Source organism: Puma concolor, chromosome C1 (genome assembly GCF_028749965.1).
Source record: "Puma concolor isolate L17-30 chromosome C1, mPumCon1.1.hap2, whole genome shotgun sequence".
NCBI classification, from domain to species: domain Eukaryota; kingdom Metazoa; phylum Chordata; class Mammalia; order Carnivora; family Felidae; genus Puma; species Puma concolor.
This window is the reverse complement of record NC_141674.1, coordinates 194,868,999-194,887,129: the sequence shown is the minus strand read 5'-3', so window position 1 is coordinate 194,887,129 and position 18,131 is coordinate 194,868,999. Positions and strand designations below refer to the sequence as shown.

The 18,131-nt window shown below is 41.0% G+C and overlaps 1 protein-coding gene across 9 annotated transcripts in view; it reads left to right on the top strand.

Moving 5' to 3' along the window:
* The first annotated feature begins 1,232 nt into the window (after window positions 1-1,232).
* Window positions 1,233-18,131, top strand: part of PLEKHM3 (pleckstrin homology domain containing M3) — a 200,189-nt gene continuing 183,290 nt past the window's right edge. The window contains exons 1-2 of one of the 9 annotated variants that reach the window (XM_086719461.1): window positions 1,239-1,493; window positions 16,728-16,804. The gene's annotated coding sequence lies outside the window, so the exon portion shown is untranslated. Of the gene's footprint in view, window positions 1,494-11,353; window positions 11,728-16,727; window positions 16,805-18,131 lie in introns of those variants that run through there. The other 8 variants (XM_086719462.1, XM_086719465.1, XR_015255488.1 and 5 more) reach the window with 8 other exon arrangements.

The following is an 18,131-nucleotide window of genomic DNA, read 5'->3' as shown; positions in this document are numbered from 1 at the left end:
ACATGAATTTGTAACAATGTGACGAGTTTATTTTAAAGGAACATGTGAGTTCCTCTGGGTGTGCATAAAAGGAAAAGGTTCACCTGTCAGAGGTTTCCCAGACATGTGTGATAGCACCCACTTTTAAAGGGCAAGGAGTTAGGCTAACAAGATGGGGCAGGGGTGAGGGGTCTCATCAGAGGAAACCACAGTACAGAAGTCCTGAAGTGAAAGAGAATACTGCATGTTTAGGGGACAAGAAAGGTACCTCAAATTGCAGTGTTGTTGTTATTGTTTTTTAACTTAAACTCTGGACATCAACCGAAGGAGGTATTAAAAAAAAATTATGGTTAAAGATTTTCTCATTAATCTTTAAGGGAAAGGGGGTGAGGGATCAGACTTTCAATTCCTTTCATGTTGCTTTCTCTAGCCTCCTTGGACATTTTTTTTTTTTTTTGCATTTATTTCTTCACTTATTCATTCAAACATATATATACATTGGGCACTGGTGCTTTGTGACTATTATGTGGTGGTGAGTGAAAACAAATGGTTCCTGCCCTCAGGGAGTTTATAGGTGAGGCTGGCGTGGGGGTGAGAAGCCAATAAAATAGTTAAATAAATAACTGTGTAATTATAAGTTGAGAAAATGGTAAGGAAGTGTGCTGTGATGGAGAACAATGTGGGGAAACTTCAAGGAAAGGCTTACCCAGCTAGACCAGCATATCCTCTTACAAAGTGGCCAAAATCAGTGTGGGTTTGGTGTGGTGGGTGTCTTACTAAGAAGCCTCCGGGTGCCAGTCAGTGTGTACATGAACACAATACACACACACACACACACACACACACACACACAGCACGCCACTGTTGTGCTGGGAATCCAAATGGGGGTTGAAGACCTCCCCTCAAAATCATCCCCTTTCAACCTGCTGTCTACAACATGAAAGGACAGCGAAAATTGATTTTTCTCCGCAGCTCCAAACATGAAATGAGAAGCAATCTCCAGCTTGTAATAGTCCCATTTTCAGAAAGAACTTATATGAGTAATTTTCTTAGGGAGCTGCAAAAAAAAAAAAAAAGGTCCAATCCTGTGTGTCTGTCCCAAGTGAAAATTTCCAATTGCAAATATTCATTCGGGCGTTGGGGGGAGCCGTGCGGAGACTCTGCGGCACACGCCATTGTTTTCAAAACGTGTGTGATAAAAATCTTGTCTAAGGAAGCAGAGATAAGGCCTGGCTGTGCGGTCAGGCCCCGCCCGGGCCGCTGGCTCCTTGGGCAAAAAAAGACGAGTCCTTGAGACCCTGGAACCTTGTGTGTCCGGGTCTCGCTTCCCGGGTGGCTGGGGGGAAGCATTTAAGAGTGGGACCGCTTGAAGCGCTTGTAAACAGACGGCCGGGCTGGGATGGTCGGCGGCCAGACGGGCTGTCACGGTGAGGCGGGCTTGCCCGAAGCCGCGCCCCGGCCAGGAGTAGCCTGCAGGCCCCGTAGGTGAAGGCAGAGAAACAGCCCGCGGCCAGGTGAGCATCTGCCTGCGTCTGTGCTGCCTGGCTGGCCAGTGGGGGAAGGGTGTGGGGATGACAACATTGTAACACATATCCGAGGGTATCCCTGGGGTTGCGATGATTTTGCTCTTTCTTCCGTACTCTGGCTTTTAGTTCCTGCTGGAGACTGCGCTGCAATGTAGTGGATAATGGGTGTGGGCAGATCACACAATGCATTGTCTGCTTATTTTTTATCAATCAGGTATATAAGCAGAAAGCAGTTGAAATAGCACGTCCTGTTTTGTGCGCTGTTTTTAGTCTCCCTGCTTCCTGGGTCCTAGAAACCAAACCTCAGCAGAGCTTTTAACTCACATCACGCCGGGGCTTCTAGAGAAACGATTGTTCCTTCTGTTGACAACGCTCATTTCTAATGTATAGTAAAGGATGCTGTGTGGCTGATGACAAGCATGATTTGGGCCTCTGTGAGAGGGTTACTATGCTAAAACACCAGGATGAGGACATTTCAGACCCACTCAACAAATAAAATTGTCTACTGAGGTATATGGTTGAATGGCAAATGGATATTGGTCTAGATTTATAGCTTGCAAAGCAGGGCAGATTTGAATTTACCAGGTCAAGCTGAGATTGAGCTATGCTGTTGTAAACTTATTTGGAAGTTTTTTTCCTTTCTTTTGTTTTTTCCTTCTTGGAAAAGAGAAACACCTTTTTTTCTTTAGTATTTTCAGTAGTCATGGTGAATTGCAATTTATATTAATTCATAAGGTATTTTATTATAAATAGACTGCATGTAAATTTTAATTGTTGTGTCTGTAATCAAATACAAGCCAGTTTTCATTTCATTAGCTTCAAGAAAATGCTTTCACCAAAAATTGGGCTGTATACAGATGTGTCTCCTGGTCACATAATCTAACTTTGAGTTAGTAGAGTATTAGATTAAATTGCATGTAGAGAAGTGTTTTGAAATCAAGCACATCAAAGAAATAATACTAATGCCTTATGAGTTTGTCTTTAAAATGAATATTTTCACAATGTGATGGTTCATAGCAAGAACTATAAAGCCAGACTACCTGGATTTCAGTTCCTGTGTAGCACCTTCCTGTTGTGTAACCGTGGGAAGTTACCTGCCGTATTTCCCAATCTGTAGAATGGGTTTAGTAATAGTTCTGTTCTCATAGGGTGGTTGTGAGGATCAAATGAATTAATATTTTTAAAGTGTTAAGAACAGCACATGTAATAATTGCTACATACATGTTTGTTAAGGAATACTTAAAGGGTTCCTGGCTGGCTCAGTCAGAAGAGCATGTGACTCTTGGGGTCATGAGTTCAAGCCCCACGTTGGGTGTAGAGATTACTAAAAAATAACAAACTATTTCATTGATTTAAAAAATACATAAAATAAACCTGTGTTGAAAGTAGGATGGTGATTGCAGAAGCTGGAGTAGGGGCTAAATGGAGAGTTTTGTTAAATGAGTATAGTTTCAGTTTTGCACGATGAAGAGTTCTACCGATTGGTTGCACAACAGTATGAATGTTACTGACGTACACTTGAAAGTAGTTAAGATGGCAAATCTTATGTGTATTTTCCCACAATTAAAAATTAAAAAAAATATCAGTGTTGGCAAAGGTGGGTGTTAAAATTTTTCTTTTTTTTTCTTCCTTGAGAGAGAGAGAGAGAGAGGGCACAGAGAGAGAGAGAGAGAGAGAGAGAGAGAGAGAAGTGGAGCTCACCCAGGGCTCATGTTTTACCCAAAGTGGGGCTCGTGTTCACCCGAAGTGAGGCATGAGCTCACGAACTATGAGATCATGACCTGAGCGGAAGTCAGATGCTTAACAACTGTGCCACACAGGTGCCCCGGTATTCAAAGTTCTTATTAGCACACAGCAGCACCATCCACAGTTGCCTTTGTCATTGTGAAAATGCAACTTCTTACAGTCATCAGTAAGATTCATTTATTTAGTAAATTCATGCAATTAAGGTTTATCATAAAGACATGAACATGTTATAAGAACACCTAAGACTCTATAGCAGGCAGAATTCTAAAAATGCCCCTGTACCAAGATTGGATGGCCTAATCCATGCAACCTATAAAGATGATGAAATATCACTCTTTTGAGTATATTATATTTTGTGACACAGTTGAATTCAAAATGGCGAAAATACCAGAGTGGTGCTTGTCTAATCACAGGAGTCCATAAAAGTGGAGAGCTTTCTCTGGCTGGTGAAATCCAAACGATTTGAAGCTTGAGGAGGAACAACATACTGTTGCTGTTTTGAAGGTGGAGGGGACACTTGAGAAGGAATGCAGGAGGCCTAGAATTGCTGAAGTTGGCCCAGCATGGAAACTGGAACCTCAGATGTAGGGGCACAGTCTAGCAGCTGGACCGTGCCAACAACCTGAATGAGCTTAGCACTGGGTTCTTTACCAGAGTCTACAGCTAAGAGCCCAGCCTGGCCAGCAACACCTTGAATATAGTCTCTTGAGAGAGGCCCTGAACAGAGAACCTAGTCAAGCTTACCCAGGCTTCTGACCTTCAGCATTGACCTTAAGAAATAGGTGGTGCTTTAAGCTACTAAGTTTGTGGAAATTTGTTATATAGCAATAGAAAGTTAAGACAGGGGCACCTGAGTGGCTGTCAGTTAAGTGTGCAACTCTTGATCTCAGCTCAGGTCTTGATCTCAGTGTTGTGAGTTCAAGTCCCACACTGGGCTTCGTTCAGGGTGTGGAACCTACTTTTAAAAAACAGAAAGATGAAAACTAATACAGACTTCAGCAGAAAATTGGGCAAAAGACAGGAACAGACTATCCATAGAAGAGGAAATTAATGGCTAATAGATGTACGAAAATACACATTACAGGCGCCTGGGTGGCCCAGGTCATTATCTCATGGCTCATGAGTTCAGGCCTGGCATCGGGCTCTGTTCTGACAGCTCAGAGCCTGGAGCCTGCTTCAGATTCTGTGTCTCCCTCTCTCTCTGCCCCTTCCCAACTCATGCTCTGTCTTTCTCTCAAAAATAAATAAACGTTAAAAAAAAAATACATTCTCTTTCCATTAATCAAAGAAATGAAAATTGGAATAACAGCAGGGTCCCATTTTTTCCAGCTCTTAAAATTTACATATTGTTAAAAATTTCAGTTCTTCACGTTAGTTAGTTAGGGTGCAGCGGAGCAGACACTCTCAAATGCTGTGAGGGGTTAGCAAATGGTATAACCTTTCTATAAAACTCATTGCTGAATGTATGCAAAGCCTCACTAATGCCCCCACCCCTTGACCTAATACTTCTACTTCTAACAATCTATCCAAAGGAACTTAGAAATACCTTTTAAAGTGTATTTATTTTTGAGAGAGAGAGAGAAAGAGAGAGAGAGTATGAGCAGGGCAGAGAGAGAGGGAGAGAGAGAATCCCAAGCAGGCTCTGCACTGTCAGCACAGAGTCCGAGCAGGGCTAGATCTCATGAACTACAAGATCATGACCTGAGCTGATATTAGGAGTTGGATGCTCAACCGACCCAGATGCCCCAGAAATATTTTTAAAGTTAATGTCCACAAATGTTTAATGTAGCTTTGTTTTCTCATAGATTGTTGGAATTTAGGCTTTGGGGTATAGACCCAGGATAATTATCCAAGTGGAAAACAAAGAACTATAATGGATATGTAACCATTTGCAAAAAGAAAGACATCTGCATATTATGACTAGGAAAACAAAGCTGGCCTGGGTTGGTAACATCTGATACATTAGGAAACACTCAAAGCTATTATTCATTGAATATTCATCAGATATTTGACATACTCTATTTCAGTTTAATCATGTTTGCAACCTTCCCATAATACTTGAAGGCAAGCTATAAATTTACATATTTAAGAAGCAGGCAGGCAGATAGGTGCTACTTTGTTTTTTTAATGGTTATTTTGAGAGAGAGAGAGAGAGAGAGAGAGAGAGCACGAACAAGGGAGGGCAGAGAGAGAGAGAGGAGAAGAGAGAATTCCAAGCAGGCTCTGTGCGCACAGCGCACAGGGCTCCATCCCATGAACCCGCGAGATCATGACCTGAGCCGAAATCATGAGTCGTACACTTCACTGACTGAGCCACCAAGGCGCCCTAGGGGCTACTTTAATTACTAGTTTCAGAAGACCTGATTTTAACAGGAACCTGGAAAAGATTAGGTCATTTGGGCAGATGTTTTAGGATTCTCCATCTCTAGACAATTTCCAGGAGCACTAGAGCAATGGTACTCTTTCGTTTTCCCCACTGCTTCCCTTTCCTAATGTCATTTTGCTCTATTCTTTCACATCCACAGAAACATCCAGACAGTGCCAGTTGCCCCATTGGCACTAGCCAAATGCTGATTTTCTTCATGAGGAAGTGTTAATCCCTTAAAAGAAACCGTGTGGAGGGATGGTTAGCAAGGGGTTGCTTTTTTCTTTTTTCTTTTTCTTTTAAAGTATATTTTGTATTTGATTCATAAGTAGCTGAACTGTATTCCAGCTTATATGCAAGCTAAATAATTCAGAGCCCTGAGTACTGAGTGACACTATGATAAAAATGACCACCAGTAGTAAATTCCATGCATTATGTTTGCTCTATTTCATTGGCTCCTGTGGCTGTTACCAGACAGACAATAAAAAGTCCACATAATTAACCCTCATACTGACAATAAGGTGAGAACTGTATGTGTTCTGAGGGTGTAATTAATCTTGATGGCAATGTGAGTTATGAGCAAAAACCAAAGTTAAACTATAGAGGCCATTGTATTAAGATGTCAGGCATGCTATTTTCATTAACATTTCGTTTATTTTTCATACACACTATCTGTTAATTTGAGTTATGTGTTTCAGATTGGATTCTCTGATTACATGCCATGTTTGTGACTACTGTAGAAGTTTATTTGTCCAGTTATCTTGATTAGTGTAACCAATTTATAATTCAGTACAAACAAGCTACTTTGTTCTGCATTATCAAGTTTACTTGTGGACATTTATCTAGTGGGGAAATTGCTAAATATCCACTTTACTTGTAGTTTTTTAGCCAGAGAATAGGGGACATGTATTGCAGGTTAGAAAACATCAGCACTGTAACCAGCAGTTTTTTTTTTTAATTTTTTTTTTCAACGTTTTATTTATTTTTGGGACAGAGAGAGACAGAGCATGAACGGGCGAGGGGCAGAGAGAGGGAGACACAGAATCGGAAACAGGCTCCAGGCTCCGAGCCATCAGCCCAGAGCCCGACGCGGGGCTCGAACTCACGGACCGCGAGATCGTGACCTGGTTGAAGTCGGACGCTCAACCGACTGCGCCACCCAGGCGCCCCGAGTAACCAGCAGTTTTTAATGCTCCAGGAAATTAACTAAATGATCTTTTCCCACGTGTTCTTGATCCATTTTTATCAGCACTTTGGCCTTTCCAGAACAACTTCTCTTCCACCTTTAGGGATTCATTGATTCATTGGCTGAACAAGTAAGAATTGAGCACTTGTTTTGTACTATGACACATAGCTCTTGTACTTGGGGCCAGGAAAACAACCTTGACTAAAACAGTCATAGTCTTTGCCTTCATGAAACTTACGGTCTAGTGGAGGAAACAGACAAGTAAACAGGCCATTTTGCACAGCATAAAAAGCATTATAATTGAGGAAATTAGGATGCTATGGGGACACATAAGAGGGATGTCCAAAATGGACATGGGAGGTCAGGGAACAAGTGATACTTCAGCAGAGACCCAAAGGCCCAAAGGAATTCACATTTGCCAAGTTGTGTCCCTGTGTGTTGTGGGGTAGAGAGAAGAGAGGGGAAATTCAAGAGATAAGCCTGGGAAAGTAAGTGGACATGAGCTCTTACAGGCAATGTTAAGGAGTGTATGGTTTTTCCAGAAGACAGCAGGGTTTTAATTTTATGTTTATTTATTTATTTATTTATTTATTTATTTATGTATTTATTTATTTTTATTTTTAAGAGAGATAGGGCGTGAGTGGGGGAGGAGCAGAGAGATATACGTAGAGAGAGAGACAAAATTCGAGGTAGGCTCCAGGCTCTGAGCTGTCAGCACAGAGTCCGACATGGGGCTTGAACTCACAAACCAAGAGATCGTGACCTGAGCTGAAGTCGGACGTTCAACCGACTGAGCCACCCGGGCGCCCCAGAGTTTTAATTTTAGAAAGGCCACTTAGGTGGTAGTGTGGCGACTGGATGAGAGGAGGGCAAGACTGAAGGGAAGACTGGTGGTGGTGTCTGAACTAAGGCAATAAGGAAAGAGAGGAATGGATATATTTGACAGATGGAGGTGTGGGTGAAGGAGCCAGAAGGGTCAAGGATGATGTTCATTTTCTGGGGCAGATGATGATGTCCTTTGCTATATGGGCAATGTCAGGAGGAGGGGCAGGTTGAGGGTAAGATGAAGAGCTGGGTTCGTGCATGTTAGGAGTTAGGGGACATCCAAAAGGCAGTTGCATTTGTGGGTCTAGATCTTAGGGGAGTAATCTGTTGCTCATCCACCACGTGGATTGTAGCTGAAGCCACAGAAATGGAGAAGAGGAGGAACTAAATAAAAGGGTTATGGGGGAAAACAGAGGAATGTGTGCATTTATGATATGAACACTGGAAAGGGGAGCTCATAGTGGGGACTGAAATGAGCATGCAGAGATAAAGGAGAAATACCGGAAAAGGCTACATCAGTGTATTTGGGAGCGTGATGTTCAGTAGGTCAAATACTGCTGAGAGGGCAGGTTGGGTGTGGAGTGAAAAGTCTCCTGGGGTTAACAAGAAGGAAGTTGTTGATGACCTTTGACTCTGCAGTTGCAGCTGGTGAAGAACCAGATTCCCTCTGGCAGGGAGAATGAACGAGTGGTGAGAAGTAGAGTCAGAAAGCATAAAGAGCAAGTTTCTTCTAGGAACTTGGAATTCAAAGGGAGGAGGAGAAAGTATTTTAGCTGTAGAGGAACTTGGAGGGCAAGGGAAGGTTTTACTTACTTGGTTTTTCTTTTTTGAATCATCGTGCGCTTGTACAATTGAATCTCCCCATTCGAAGACCACCCGGAACGCGGAAACACAGTGACTCATGCTGCCTTGAACAGTGCAGGAGTTCCTTGAGTAGATTAAAACCTATTTCAGAGCTTCCTAAACTGATTGCTGTTACCACTCTCTGTACCAGTTTGTTGGTTTATAATGGGAGGAGATCAAAGAGGATGCGGTGCCCTGTTCACTGGTACCATGCAAACTCCTGTCGGCATCCTGTACCCTGCTTTGGAGTTCACAGAGCACTGCATTATGTCATTAGACTTGCTTTCTAAGACGACTTTTGAAGAGGGTAGGACAGGTATTATTTGACCTGCATCGAAGTGACTGGAATTCAGGTTCGAATGGCATACCTCTGGTAGTAGTGCTTGGAACCTTGAAACAAACAGGCCTTCCACTTCCAGGTCTTGTGGTCCCAAAGTAATTGTCCTTCACTGAAACGTTAGATATGATGTCTAGAGATTCTCTGGAGTGTGGTGATATGAAACCGGAGCGTATCAACTTTCAGTAGGCCTAAGAAACAAGACTGAATGTTGTGGGTCAACTTTGTTATTTTGATTGAGCCCCAAATACATTGACATTCTTACCCTTCTTCCTCCCCCACCAAAAAAGTTCCGTTGGCTTTAGAAGGAGACAATTTATTTGGACCTACCTTAATAGTTAAAATGTGTTGGAATTATGTATGGTCATATTTAATTTGAAATGATTTCTTTAATTCTTTTGACAGAAACACTTATTAGCAGGGGTGGATTTTTTTTTTTGTTTTTTTGTTTGTTTTTGTTTTTTGTTTTTACAGCAAACATTTTACAAGTGCTTCTATTTATTGGCTAAATGAAAAATGATGTCTTAGGGAAATATTAGTAAAAGGTTTGGGCAATTAGGACTATGTCAACATTTGCAAAAACACTTATTTGGCCTAAATGAAGTCATAGTTATTATACCCTTGCAGACATTACAAGTAATGTGTTCAAGGTCACTAAGAGAATTGACGTTAGCTATTTAGTTAGAGAACAGCTTTTTACTCTGTTTAGGGACCTCTCATCCACCATTCCCTTAAAGAATTTACAATGACACAGAAGTATTACAGATGTGATTTTTTTAAATAAATTAAGTATAAACTGTTTCCCTGGGTGTAAAGATGATATTTAGCATTTAACTTTCTGAGTTGTGGGATTAACAAAGATTTAAAAATAAATAATTTAAATAATTATTTTAGTTATCAATAATAAATAATTTAAAGTTGCTGAGGTTTGACACTACAATTCAAAGCCCGATGTCTGTAAAATTTTAGCTATATTATTTCAGGGTAATTAATTTGCTATTAAATGCCTTCCAGGACTGTGTGTGCATTTTAGAATCTTTTTTCCACCCACTGGCAATATTACTTTGGACACATAACTTCATCTCTTTTGAATTTCCTTTTGGGGCACCTGGGTGGCTCAGTCAGTTGAGCGTCTGACTTCGGCGCACGTCATGATCTCACAGTACATGAGTTCGAGCCCTGCATCAGGCTCTGTGCTGATAGCTCGGAGCCTGGAGCCTGTTTCAAGTTCTGTGTCTCTCTCTGCTCCTGTCTCACTCACACTCTGTGTCTCTCTCTCAAAAATGAATAAACATTACAAAAAATAATACAAAACTAAATCTGAATTTCCTTTTCTGTAAAGTGGTAATCATAATAGCAGCACTCTGATAGAGTTGTGAGAATTTAACAAGATGATGCAGATAAAGGGCTTAACTAACCCTAACCCTAACCCTAACCCTAACCCTAACCCTAACCCTAACCCTAACCCTTTAGCAACTACCCAAAAATAATAGCTATGACTTCTTAATCTTGGTATTGGCTTAGGAATTATAAAAACTCTTTATTTTGTTTTTAAACATTTTATTAAGTACATCATTCCACATTTACCATGTGTCCATCCACACTGAATGAGTCCTTTGCAGTACATTTTTAGTGAATTGAGTATAGTAGTGGTGGTCTTGGACAACAGGCATTTCTTTGAGTCCCAGTTATCATATGCCTGTCATCTTAATGTCAAAAGAGCTAAAGGAATATGGACCAATGAGAGCTTCAAAATGAGTACGTGCTGCAGAATTGTTTTCTAAAACTCCATTCCATGCTAATGATAACAGTCCATAATAAAAGAAATTTAAATCCAGAACTAGAGATGAAAATATAGTTCCTGCTGTTTTTTTCCTTCATATTTTGTAAACTTTTCCTTTGTCCTGTATGATGGACAGAGATTGTTTCTGACCTTCATGTTGTATTTAGCAAAATAACAAAGACTCATCCTGTTATTTTACCTTACCTTGTCCTTATCTTTGAAGGTCAAAGACTGTTTTGTCTGCCTTTGCTAGCCTTGCTTGTTTCCTGACAGAATTGGTAAGAGGCCGCTTGGTAGTCAAGTTTGTGGTCACAGATTAAGTTGAAAAGAGAGGGAGGAGCCATGGATGCCATTGATCACCACTGAGTGTCTGTCCTTTCAAATAAGAAGTGAATCACCTTTTGCTTAGACCTTATCATGGGTCTGATACTCTCCAGATGCCTTTTTTTTTTTTTTAATGTTTATTTATTTTTGAGACAGAGAGAGACACAGCATGAACAGGGGAGGGTCAGAGAGAGAGGGAGACACAGAATCTGAAACAGGCTCCGGGCTCCGAGCTGTCAGCACAGAGCCCGATGCGGGGCTCAAACCTACAGACCTTGAGATCATGACCTGGGCTGAAGTTGGACGCTCAACCGACTGAGACACCCAGGAGCCCCTCTAGATGCCTTTAACAAAGACCCAGGCTCACTTTTTAACAGGTTCAATTGTAGCTGATAAAACAACAACAACAACAACAACAACAGTTAATTACTTCACTGTACATTCACCCTAAGTACCCATAGGAGCTGGTTTTGTGAATATGTACTAACCCATAAGCTGATTATTGTTTTGAAGGTTAAAGTTGTAAGTATTTTCCCTTCTACTAATCAGTTGCAGTGACCTAAGGAATTGAAGTCAACAGGAAGTGAGGCATTTATTCATTTCTCATGACATCCCAGTCATGTAGCCGAGGCCTTCTATTGGCCAGAGATGTCTCTGTGGGTCAGAAAGACTTGGGCAGCTTTGTGAAGCCCTGCATTCGTGCCTTCCATTTGTGAGATTATTCATTTACTTTGAACTGATTCTTTGGAACCTTTGAAGCTCTTACCATAGGTTGACAGCTTCATGCCAGACGTAACAGCATTTCTAGAGCAGGTATGATTGATTTTGTGTGTTTGTTTCCTTTGTCTTTGGCTTCTTCCAGCTGAAGTCATCTCTTTGTAGACTGTTAAGACATTTAATTGTGTTTGGTCATTAAGACTTTTTATTATCTCTTGATTATTAACGATTCCTTATTTATGTTCCTGTAACACCTTTTGGATACTTGTGTTAACGCACTGTTTACACTTGGTTTTATGTTGTTTCCCCACTAGCTGTTAAGCTCTTTTAGGACAGAAGCCGTGGTTTTGTGTCCTCAGCCTCTAGTGTTTGGGTACTTGGTCCATGCTTGTAAATGCTTGTTGAGTATAAATGGTTGTGTGGTTAGAAATCAGCTAGTTTCTAATAGGAATAGTAATTGCTTTAGGTTTTATAAAGAGCTTTTACATATATTAACTGCATTTGTGCTTTACAATTTTCTAAGGTAGTTGGGGGCAGGCATTGGCAGGATTTCCATTTTGCAGATAAGGAGGGCCCAGAAGTCCTGAGTCAGCCTGACTTGCTTGTAGTCATTCAGTTTAGAAGTCAGTGCCGGGACATTAACCCTTTGTGGTTTCGGAAGTTTGTGTCCTCTTTGCCACACCTCTGTCCCATTGAACAAATTCAAAACTGGGTGGCTCATTGTTGGAGTTAACCTACTTACAGTTTATGGTCCTTCTAACATCTGTGCCCCTGAACAATTTAAGGTGACTTAAAAGGCAATTGAATTTGGTTGGCCCAGTAATTAGACAGGGATTCCAGGAGCCTCTTTTTGTTCCCCATAGGGCCTTCAGCTGACACTAGATGAGTCATCTTGGTTTCTCTTTAATCATCTTTAAAACAATCCTGCTACTTTACTTACCTCTCTCTGTTTATTATTAGTTTTTATCAAGAAGCTTATCAAACACTTTATAAACTATACTCTAAACCATGCATATGAAAAAGATTATTCTCAGTAAGCCAAATCGTGATATGAGTTGATAACATCTTTGAAGCTACTTTCTTAGTTCCTTTTGGGTGTCTTGCATATCTGGGTCTCAGTGTATCTCCCTGGTGGTTGTTACGTTCATTGTTGTGGTCTGTCACGTATTCAACTTAATGCCAGCTGGCTTGGCTCAGATGGCATCTACATGGATTCTAGTCAGTTATTCCCTGTTGCAGCTGGAGGCTGACTGTAGCCAGATGTGGTTTTTTATGATGGAAGTTTTTGCTTTCTTCGTCTCAGTCTTAGATAATTTGAGGGTATTTTGTTTGTTTTTTAATCTCTAGTCCTTACCATGGAGGTAAAGGGAAGTGGAAAACATTGAGTCTGCATTTTCAGACACTGACACTTACATAACTGAAGTTTATGTCTGTTTGGTTTCTAAAAGTGGGACATATTGGAACTCTGGTGGTTTTATGAAATGGGATTCCCAATCAGGAACCTTGGCTTTCCAATCCAGTGGTTGACATCAGGGCATAATAACATTACTGCCTCCAACAGCAGAGCAATCTGAGATTTGAAATGCCATGCTTATATTTAGTTTGGTTTCTGGGAAAACATCTCGGGGCATTAAATGTCTCAATGATTTTGCAAGCAGCAAACATGTACTGAAAAGTGCTTTAAATTGATTGGGTGTATTTCAAAGGGAACATCTCTTTACTGGTATTAGAAAGAGCTTGAGCTCTAAGTCAATGGGAAATGAGACCAGCCCAACTACTGATTTGGAGTGGTTCACAAAACAATTCCTAGCGCTGCATAGGTGCTTTTGTACCTATAAAATGTCTGAGTGAGGTCTTGGCTGCCTGACCTTTGCCATGTTATTTTTAAACCTGGTTCCTACAGCTTAGAAGCTTTCTCTACCAAGAAAAAATTTTGAAGCTCAAATCAACATACATTTTGTTAGATTTTACTTAAATGAGCTTATAATGAATTTAAATGTACTTTTGCCAGAAAACCAGAGTGGTATTTATATTTATAGACGTCAGTGCTTTGAAAACCTACTCTTTATTCAGTTGTTCATTCAGCAAATATTTACTGAGCACCCATTGTGTACTAGCCATAGTTCTAGGCCCAGTGGGGGTTATGAAAATGAAATAGGTTAGAATCACCAATCTGAAGTTTCTGTAGGTCCAGCAGGTAGGTGTCTGACCCTCAGGCAAATTGTTTATCTTTGAGCCTTCATTTTCTGTCTGTAAAATGGGGATAATAATACTCCCATTACACATTGTGATACACACAGGCAATGTACCTGGCACAATATAGGCTTTTGAGAAATTATAATTGTCTTTGTCATCATTTCAGAAAGAACAGGCAGCATGCAATGTATATGTTGTTGGGGCAGTACCAAGAGATTCTGTGGACCTTTAAATTAAAGAGCAGACAGTTTTAGGATCAGGATTTGAGCTTGTAGAGTGGAAAGAATTTCACAGGTAGAGGTGGGGTGAGGGTACCTTAGAGATAGCTGTGTTAACCAACATTTTGAAGCTGGGAAAACATAAAATTTGAGCTGTAGCATTGCAGTTTGGAGGAAACGAATATATTCTGGAAGAGAAGCGGGCAGCAGGGCAGGCAAGCCAGGCCAAGATTGTGCAAGGTTTAGAGCGTCAGGTGAGCAAGGTGGACCTTGTCGGCAGAAGCTTCATTGAAGGATCTATTTGCTACTGTCTCCCCAGTGCCTAGAACAGTGCCCAGCCCGTGGTGAGCGTTCACCAAAAATCTATTGAATGAGTAACTGACTGTGGTTTTAGACAGATTGAGCTTAATTTTGTCATGAGATAAGCCAGGTAGAAAAGTCCTATGAATAGTTGGGAACCTGGGACCAGAGATTAGGCCTGAGATTGAGACTTGACAACGGACATTTGGAAGGCATAAACATAGAAGTAATTATTGAAGCCACAAGTGTGGAGAAATTGAGCCCAGAAGCATGTGTAGCTGTAGTTGGAGAAGAGAGCTCAGGCAATGCCCACATTTGGTGAGGAGACTGGTGAGGAAGGGAGGAAGATGGAGACTGAGAATGAGAGGATAGAAATGAGAGGAAAAGTCGATGTGTGGTGCCTGTGAAGCACCGGGGATGTTTGAGGAGGGGCTGGTTAACAGCATCAAGGAGGACCGGGACTTGGAGGAACACTAGTGGTTGTGTATGGAGGAAGTCTCCGGAGAGCTGTAGATGGGAGGTTCAATCAAGTGGGCCCTCGTGCCAGCTTGTGAGGTGTAAGTGGGCACAGCACACCTGGGGACGTTGCTTGGTTTTTTCAAGGTTAGTGTTATTTGCTTTTTGAGCATGCGTATAAACAGTGTGCCCAAATTATATATATAATCTGATTCCAGTTAAATACTGGACACAACACACCTATTGATTTATTTTCCCTGAGTTAGGAGACCATGACTGATTTTTATTTTCTTTTCCATATCTGTCCGTATTTTCCAGTTTCTATGAATACTTATTGCTTTTAGAACTGGGAAAACACTATACAAATTATCTTCTTAATGTTATTCTCCTAATGTGTTAGATAGCAATAGACTTCTCATTTATTAAAACTTATAGACAATGTAGCCATTTAATGTTCCTTCTAGGCCTATGAAAATGGGATTCCATCTGTGTTTCTAGGTGTCCTTCTCCTCTGAAAGACCTCTGAACTCCTTACGAGGTCCACACTGGCACTATTTCCTCGTCTGCTGTTGGTGGCTCGCCTCTGCTCCATCCACACGCCTACATCATCTGTATGTCAAATCACCACGAAAAACCATTATCTCTTATAGCCTTGTGGTCCAGAAAGGTCGTCTTACTAGGGTCAGATCCTCTGTGTGGTGGATTCTTTACATTATATAACTTAGAAAATTTTCCGTCAGCTACAACCCGAACCAAAGTGAAGAACACGGAAGAGCCACATGTGCTGACCATCCTCGTAATCCCTCTTCATTCTCACATTTGAAAATAGATTGGCAGAAACCGTTTACCCTAGGTGTCTTCAGCATTGCATTTTTCTCCATAGTCCAGCTGTTTCTAAAACTACCTAGCCTCAGACACCCTCTCAGCGCTCATTAAATTCTGATTACCGGCCATTTAGTCAAGTGGGAGGAAGTCAGCACTTTTACCATCCAGCTTTGGAGAACATGGCATCTTTGTGTGGGCTGGGCTGGTATTATTGCTCATATCTGCTTCTGCCTCAGTGTGGGAGGACTGACTTATTCATCCTGTTAATTAGCCTGGCTTAATGAGCATGTAAACAGCAGACTTCCTTGTTAGAAGATAGCAACACACTGATTTCTCCATCCTGTTACATTGTGATGTGTGCAAGGGATTCTTTGGGTTGAGCTTTTCTTACCACACTGACGAATGGACTTCAGTTTCTCAATCTTTTAAATAGGAGAAATAACCCTTTTTTACAGAAAGGGCATTTTATGTAAAATAAGATAAAATATCTATAGATCATTGAATTTGGCTGAAAAGTAGTGTATTGTAAGTAGTTGGTTGCTGACTTTGCCGTTGTTGGGCTGACGCATCTTTGAAGGTATAGACCAGGAACATGTGGTTGTTGAGTGGGTGAGGTCCAGTGGAGTGCTCCATAATTATATAGTTTACATTTTTTAAAGGCATGTTGGAACAGATACCTAGTGAGTGATCCACAGGCTTAGCAATTTGATGTTAGCAACTTTGTTGGATGCAGGTAGCTGAGTAAAGCACTCAGTGGTTAAACGATTTGCTAGAGGCCACCCAGCACGTGTGTGTGTGTGTGTGTGTGTGTGTGTGTGTGTGTGTGTGTGTGGTTCAGCCAGATTTAGAACACAGTTCTAATTAGCTCCTAATTTCCAGTTTTGTGCTGAGGCAAACCACACTGCACCTACACACTCAGTTTATTTGGTTCACTTTGTCAGGGGAACATAATCTGCATATTTTGACCTGTCTGAATATGTTGTTATTTTTAATTAATTTCAAAACTAAATGAAGCATGCTAGGGAAAGGTATTTACTTATAGAGACTAAATTTGGCATTAGCTGCTTGTGTTGTAGTGAATTTGAGGCCTGTGTATCCTAGGGAAAAGACGAAATTCCAAAAAGAATGAGGTTGCAAAATGGAGCCCCAGAGGATGAAGACACAGATTATACAGGAGGGTAAGTAAGCACCTTGCCTGGTGTCCAGTCACTTCAAGTGTAGAGTGGGATACATGGGATAGAGATTGTTGGTCATTTCAGTGCGATATGGCAAACCCAGGGTGCTGCGAGAGAGCCTGAGCAATTGGGAAAGGCTCCCTCCCTTGGAGCAAAGCAGGGAGGAGTAAAGCAGTAAGGGGGATGCTGGTTAGCATCTACAAATTGGAGAGGTGGGTAGTCACGAAGGCCCATGAACATCGCACAAAGGAGTAACAGTGCATTCATTCAACACATGAATAGTCAGTGCCTTTTGTTTTTTTTTTAAATATGTCAGACGCTATTTTATGCACTTGGGATACCTTAGTGAACAAAGCGAGCATAAATTCCTGCCCTTGGGGAGCTAATAGTTTATTAGGGAGAGAGAAACACTAAACATTAAGTAAATAAGATCATTAAGTGGTGTGTTAGAAGATAGTAACTACATAAAGAAAAAAGGTCGAGCCAGGTGATCAAGGTTAACATAAACAGTGGTAAGTCATGTTGATAGTATCTGCCTTTGAGAATGACACTTCACCTTTGTGGGTTTTCTCCCAAAAACACATAACTCTAGTCTAATCATGAGAAAAACATCAAACCAATCCCAGTTCAGGGATAATCTATAAAATATCTTGCCAGTGCTCTTCAAAACTGTCAAGGTCATCAAAAACAAGTAGACTGAGAAACTCATAGCCAAGAGGAGGTTAAAGAGACATGATGACTAAATATGCTGTGATATCCTGTATAGAATCCTGGAACAGAAAAGGATATTAGGAAAAATTGAGGAAATCCCAGTAAGTATGAACTTCGGTTAATAATAATGTATCATTATTGGACCATTAATGGTTCATTAATTGTGAGAAATGTACCATACTAATGTAAAATGTCACATGGAGGAAACTGGGTGTAGGGTATGCTGGTACTCTCTGTACTATCACTGTACTAATTTTGTAAATGTAGGGGCTCAGTAGGTTGAGCGTCCACCTTTTGATTTTGGCTCAGGTCATGATCTCACAGTTCATGAGATTGAGCCCCGAGTTGGGCTCTGCTCCAAGAACGCTAAGAGCTTGGAGCCTGCTTGGGATTCTCTCTCTCCCTCTCTCTCTGCCCCTTCCCTGCTTGCTCTCTCTCTCATTTTTATAAATTTATAAATTTAAAACTGTTTTAAAACTATGAGTTTATTTTTTAAAAATGCAGAGTAAGAGGAATCAGAAGTCCAGGGCAGAGATATCTGCTATAATTTAAAATTTTTTTTTAATGTTTTTTTTGTTTATTTTGGAGACAGAGAGAGACAGAGCATGAGCAGGAGAGG